This window comes from Tamandua tetradactyla, chromosome 25, assembly GCF_023851605.1.
Source record: "Tamandua tetradactyla isolate mTamTet1 chromosome 25, mTamTet1.pri, whole genome shotgun sequence".
Classification (NCBI taxonomy): domain Eukaryota; kingdom Metazoa; phylum Chordata; class Mammalia; order Pilosa; family Myrmecophagidae; genus Tamandua; species Tamandua tetradactyla.
The window spans coordinates 13,320,492-13,326,307 of NC_135351.1; positions in this window are offsets into that span (position 1 = coordinate 13,320,492).

A 5,816-nucleotide genomic window follows, 5' to 3' on the forward strand; every position below is an offset into this window, starting at 1 on the left:
TCCCCTGTCTTGAACACAGGGCTGACCCCCCTTGAAAACCAGAGAAGTAGCAATTAATACACTGCATGCCATGGCATCATGGTTAATTAAATTATCATCTGTTGTGATTGTGATGTGACGCCTAATGAAGCAAGTGTTGGGAGAACGAGTGTCATGGTTAGGGACATGTGTCAACTTGGCCAAGTGGTGGTACCTGTCTATCTGGTTGGGTAAGTGCTGGTCTGTCTGTTCCAATGAGGACATTTCATGGAATTAGATCATGATCACATCAGCTGCATCCACAGCTGATTCCATTTGTAATCAGCCAAAGGGGAGTGTCTTCTACAATGAGTGATGCTTAATCTAATCACAGGAAGCCTTTTAAGGAGGATTCAGAAGAGACAGGTCCCATTCCTGCTTCGGCTGGTGAGTCTCTCCTGTGGAGTTCATCCAGACCCTCCATCGGAGTCATGGGCTTCACAGCCTGCCCTGAGGATTTTGGACTCTGCATTCCTGCGGTCACGTGAGACACTTTTATAAATTTTATATTTGCAAGTGTTCCCTGTTGATTCTGTTTCTCTAAAGAACCCTAACTAATACACCGAGTAATGCCTGCTCTTGACTTCTCTGCTAGTGATGATTAACACAAGAGCTGTTGTATGGTGAATGGGCTTTCTTTTGATACACAACAAATTATCACCCATATAGCAGCTTCAAATAACATCCATTTATTCACTTACTGTACTGTAGGTCACAAGTTTGGACATGGCATGACTGGATAATATATTCAGAGTCTCGTAAGGCTAAAATCAAGGCATCAGCTTAACTGCATATTCATTGGAGCTCAGAGTCCTCATCCATCTTCATTTGTTTGCAGCAGAATCCAGTTTCTTACAGTTGTAGGACCAAGGTCCCTATTTCCTTAGTAGCTGTCAGCTAGAGGCCACCTCAATTACTAGAACATTCATTGCCACATGGCCCCCTCCATCTTCAGAGCCATAAATGGACAATTGCCTTGCATTGAGTCCTTGTCATGCTTAGAATATGACTTTCTGTGTCTCTGATATCTAGACCCAGATTTAGGGGGTTTGTATAATTAGGTCAGGCCCACCCAGATAATTTCCCTTTTGATAAACTCAAAGTCAACCCCTTAGCAATCTCAATTGCAGTTGCAAAATTTCTTTTGCATAATCTCTTTTACATAATTTGCAAAAATCTCTTTTACATAACCATGAGACTGATAATCCCATCATATTCACCAGTTTAAGACTGGACAGAAAAGGCCCTGGATTCTCACTCTAACCTTTGGAATTTAAATACTTCTTTCCAAGGACCAGCTACACCCCAGGGGTATCTAGCTGTAACAACCTAGAGATGTCACCAAATTCTAGGCTTCATCCCTTTTAACATGTAAACATGTAGGGTGGCAGTAGTTTAGTTTACTTGGCACTTTGGGGTTTAGCAGAGGGACTTACCATGAGACCCTCTCAAGGAGATGAGAAAAGTTTTATTATCCTTTCAGATTATAGCAATTTACTAGATAGATGACTACAGATCTAATTCTCACAGTATGTGAAGAGTGAAATATTACTGGGAAAAATTAAATCAAACATACTCTATTTTTATATCACACATGTTTCTGTATCTCAGGAGACTAGAGCTTTTTGCAGGAGAACCAGGAAATCCAGGGATGTTTCATTTTCCCACACTGTGGCATTGACAAATTTGAGGGGAATACCAGCATCCTAGAAAAGCTCAACGGTGGCCATCCCTCTGAAGGCCAGAAATGACAATGGAAGTCCCTGCCATTGAGATGGGGTTCCCTATTTCAATGGGGATATGAATCTGAGAGACCAACTTTACTACCAGAATTGAAGTGGGTACAGATCTACAATGAGTAATAGGGATCAAGTGTTCATCAGAATGTTTCAATCCATAAAGGATCTTTGGTGATGGCTAATTGTCTGCATTGTTTGGGGAATAAAAAAGATGGATGCTGAGTTGTTAGTGATTGAGTCATGTCCCCAGAAAAGATATGTTCAGGTCCCAACCCCTGGTTCTACAGGTGTGAATTCATTTGTAAGTAGGATATTCGAAGATGTTCTTAGTTAAGTTATGGGCAAACTGAATGAGGCTGGGCCTTAATCCAATATGACTTAAGCAGAGGATATTGGACACAGAAGCAGAAGCCACAGAAGGAGAGGGTGATCTCTGTGTGTTGGAGGTAAAGATGCATCTACAAGGCAGGAACCCCAAGTGCTGTGGCAAGCCAGTACCAGACTGCTACAGACTCTGGGAGAAAACATGGTTCTGTCAATACCCTTGTGTTGGATTTCTAGCCTCCAAGTTGTGAGCCAGCAAACTCTTGTTTAAACCAACCAGTGTGTGTTGCTTGTGGTAGTAGGATTGACAAAGTAAGGTACTATTCAAATATTATTTAATGTATATTACAAGAAAACTCTAGGTCTGGGACCAGAAATCTGATGAATTACCAGAAAGAAATGCCACAGTCTTTCACCAGGTTTTAGATCTAAGCAATTATCAGAGCTGGACCCTTTGTTGAAGAGGAGGCTGGGTCATCCTGAGTAGGACCCAGAAATATGGCCTTAAGTATTATATTTCTTCTTCCAGTCTTTCCCCAAAAGATCATTTGATAGGGGTACCATGCATAGATAGATAAAAACACCCAGCTCCATTACCTAGGCCTTTGGAAATTGCTAGATACTGCTGCTAATTCCAAGAGACCTAAAGCACCGCTGTGGCCTGCTATTCATAGTTGGAGCTTATCACAGTGAGGTGGTAAAAATAGAGTTTTTGACTAGCTCTATCTCATAGAGGATACAGAGTCTATGGGCTCACTTTCTGGCTACCACCCTAGTTTCTGAATATATAATTCAGGACTTGGCAAACTTCCTATAAATACATACATAGTATTTTAGACTTTGTCAGCCATATGGTCTCTGTGGCAAATACTCAACTTTGTTATTGCATCATGAAAGCAGGTACAGACAATATATAAATGAACGAACATCAATGTATTCCAATAAAACTTTATTTACAAAAAACAGGCACTGGGTCAGATTTGGTCCATGGGCCATAGTTGGTGAATTCCTAGTACAATTGATATAATCATACTCAATATCTGAAAGAATTTTCACTTTATCCCTGAGAAAGCATAGCATGAGGGCTATTATGAGAGGAAGAGTCAAGGGTAAGACCCTTGAATTTCTCCTTCCTGCTAGACTAATAAATAAAGTCAAATAGTAAATAATAATATATCTCTAAGGAAACTGTAGAAATTAATGTCAATATCAACGATTCAAAACATGTGGGGCTGATGATTCCTACTTGTTCTTAATTTGCCTTTTTGTACTGTATGGAAGGCAGATAGATCTGGGAGGATGTTTAGTTTGTAAGCTGCCAGAATACAATATACCAGAAATGGAATGGCTTTTAAAAGGGGAATTTATTAAGTTGCAAGTTTGCAGTTCTAAGGCCATGAAAATGTCCAAATTAAGGCACCCAGATAAAGATACCTTAACCCCAAAGAAAGGGCTGATGAAGTTTGGGGTTTCTCTGTCAGCTGGGAGGGCACATGGCAACATCTGTTAGGTTTCTTTTCTCAGTTCATAGGCTTCCCCAGGGGCATTTTCCTTCTGCATCTCCAAAGGTCTCTGGCTGTGTGGGCTCTGTGGGCACTGAAGTTTTTCCAAAATGGTTGCCTCTTAAAGGGCTCCAGTAAGCAATCCCACCTTGAATGAGTGGAGACACTTCTTCATAGAAACTATCTTATCAAACATTACCACCCAGAATTTGGCTGGGTCACATCAAAAAGATCTCATCCAGCAACATTGAATGAGGGTTAAATAATTTTTTTCTGGGGTACATGACAGTTTCAAACCATCACAGAGGATGATTGTTATTTATTTGAAATCCAATCAGGTGGTGACTCTTATTGCAGCTGCTGTTCTAGAGCTATCTTAACTGGAGAAAATCAATTCAGCACTTGACCTTGAGCACACAACTACTTGATCTAGATTTTTTTGCCTGCCAAATTATAAAGACCACCAGGAGCAGTTGGTTTTCACCAGCTGGGATAATAGTCAACTTTCACTGCCGTTCTATACTAGGGCTCTGTTAATTCTGTCTGCCATAATTTATTCTGCATAGATTATAATTGCCTTGGTATCTCACAGAACATCATACTGACCAGCTGATAAAACCTGTTGAATGGAATCTCAACGAGCACAATTGACAAGTCATGTATGCTATAAGCAGGAAGTAAATCTTAAAGACTTCAGGGTCCAATAACTTGGTGATATTTCTGGAAGTCTAGTGCTTTCTAGCATGTTGAATAATCTCAAAGTGAAAGAGAATAATTACCTCTAAAGCAGGGGGATATTGTTTTCTTATACCATTATGGCAGCTGTAGTGATTTCTCCTCATTAGAAGATAAGTGTATTTTGTGTGTATTTTGGATGTGGATTTGCTTGTCTTACACGTAATGCTTCTAAATTTTCTATCATCCTGAAGCTACAAAATGCTCTATTTACCATCCTTTTTAGCATTTCTTCTGACTAAGAAGTTACTTTAAAAGCAAAATATTTTTAAAATATTTTAAAATGAAAAAAATTTTAAAAGCAATAATGGGTTCATGCTCATGGAATTCACTGGTTTTACCACATTATCCATTACTAAGAAAACTAGCCTAATAAAAAGTTGGAATGACCACTGTAAACACAATTATGATGTCAAGTTGGAGACAACACACACAAAACACGGGGTTCTCTGTTATTGGATGAAATTTATGCTTTAAATTAGCAGTAAATTTATGATACTGTTTCTCCCATAGTCAGGACACATAGATTCAGGAATTAAGGGGTAGAAGAAAGAAGAAATCCGTTCCCTGTTTTATCTAACAACCTGATCACAGAATTTTGCTTCCCATCCCCACAACTTTATTCTCAACAAGTTTGGAAGTCTTAGTTCCCAGGGAAGGAATTCTTTCATCACGGGACATATATAGCTCCATTGAAATGGAAATTGAGACTGCCATCTGGCCAACGTGAGCTCCTCATACCACTAAACCACCAGAGAAAATAAGGGGTTACTGTAATGGCTGGGGAGATTTATCATGATTACCAAGAGGACATTGGGTTGTTCTTAGATATTGGGAGCAGAGAGGAAGTTCTGGTTATCTACTGTTGCTATCAGACCACCCCACACTTAGTGGTATAAAATAAACATCTTATCATGTTTACATGCACTGGGTCAAGAATTAAGAAAAGACAGTGGAGAAGCTATCTCTCTATTCTATGATGTCTAGGCCCTCAGCTGAGAAATCTCAAACGGCTGAGGATGACTCAAATGATTTGGCTTTGAGCATGTGGAGACTTCTTTGCTCATATGTCTGGTAACTGGGTTGGAATGGCTCAAAGGCTGGGTTCAGCTGAGATGGCCCATCAAAGCATTTACATGTGGCCTCTTGTTGTGGCTTGGATTCTCACAGAAGGTGGCAAGTTTTCAGGAAGGAACATCCCAAGAGATCAAGGCAGAAGCTATAGTCTACTTCTAACTAGCTACAGAAATCATAGAGCAATACTTCTGCTTTATTCTATTGCACAAGTGAGTTAAGGCCAGCTTTGATTCAAAGGGATGGGAATTAGACTTTGCCTTTTGTTGGAGTGGTGGCAAGTTCACACTGAATAAGACTATGTGTAATAGGAGATATCATTGTAACCATGTTTGGAAAATATTGTCTTCCACAGAGGACTAAATATAGAACTTAAGGGACTTTCTAGGGTGCTTCTTAATAATTCCACATCCAATGGAATAAG